The sequence below is a fragment of the Hipposideros armiger genome, unplaced genomic scaffold (assembly GCF_001890085.2).
Source record: "Hipposideros armiger isolate ML-2016 unplaced genomic scaffold, ASM189008v1 scaffold_613, whole genome shotgun sequence".
NCBI classification, from domain to species: Eukaryota; Metazoa; Chordata; class Mammalia; order Chiroptera; family Hipposideridae; genus Hipposideros; species Hipposideros armiger.
The window spans coordinates 708,451-709,711 of record NW_017731963.1 but is presented as its reverse complement, the minus strand read 5'-3'; positions in this window follow the sequence as shown (position 1 = coordinate 709,711).

The window sequence follows — 1,261 nt, the reverse complement described above, 5'->3', positions numbered from 1 at the left end:
GTGAGCCGCCCAAGGTCACACAGCTACTAAGATGCAGAGACATCATCTTCAGCTCTGGTCGCCCATGTTCTTTCCACAATATGTTACCTCCTGAGGACCACATCCAACACTTCACAGGACTCCCCCCCATCCCGTCCCCCACTGCCCTATCCAGTTCCCCAATCCAACAGGCGCCTTCTACCGTCTGCAGATCAGAGCTCAAACATCTCAACCCGAAATCCGAAGCCCATTGGTGTCTGCCTAGTAATCCCTCACCGACCCCTAACTCCAGCCAAACCAACACTGAAAACCCTGAGCGAAGGGAGAGCCCCTTGTTGTACCAGCAAGTTTTAACAGGGGGAAATGATCACTTTGTGCCGCCTGCATTAACAAGGACTAGATTAAGTCAGCTGGACAGGTTCAAAATTAAAGTTGCCTGAATATAATAATAACTAGAGAGGCACTCTAATTAGTTTTTTTTTTTTTAATCAAGTGCAACAATCTGCTTGCAGGAATCTGAAAGCAACTCAGGGTGTCTTAACTCTTTGAGGAAGATGGGTTTCTAGAAACACCATGGCAAACCGTCTCACGCAGATTATCCCCTGCAGAGAGTCCCCAAAGCCCAGGTTTTATCACGGCCCAGGATGTGTGTGCCTGTCCCCTGCCTCACTGTACACCGGGGGCGGCCTGCCACACCCAGGGGCCCCAGGAAGGCAGGCTGCTTTAATCTCACTGGGAGCTGGACCAATCACGCCACCTCTGACCTGTTTCGTTTGTCAGGATTTAGAGATGGAATTAGCCTATCACTTTGTGTGCCCAGGGGAATTAGGAACAATGCTGTGAATCCTTTTACATGCTCCTCAATTAGAGGGCATTCCCTCCGTTTCCCAAAGAAAATCATCCCCAAACTGGAGTAGAGTTGTGATTATCTCCCTTTCGGGGGTTCTTAACTTGGAGTCCCTGCAGGGTCATATGGGAAGTCTCTGGGATTGTACAGAGCGTTTTGTGATGTCAGCTGAGCAGACCCTGCAGATGAGGAGATGGTAGGTGACTGCGGTCTTGGGGAATGCAGTGCCCCCCTCCCCCAGGAGGGACACTGGAGGAAGAGGAATGATTCTGGGGGGTGGTCCTCAGATTTCATCAGACTCCTAGAGGGGCCCAGGATCCCAAAAGAGTAAGCTCTTCCAAAGGCTCGATCCCTCCACTTACAGGTGGGAGAACTGAGGCCCAAACAGAGGGAGGCTCTCTGATGACTCCCTGGCAGAGCCAGACTGGCAGCCAG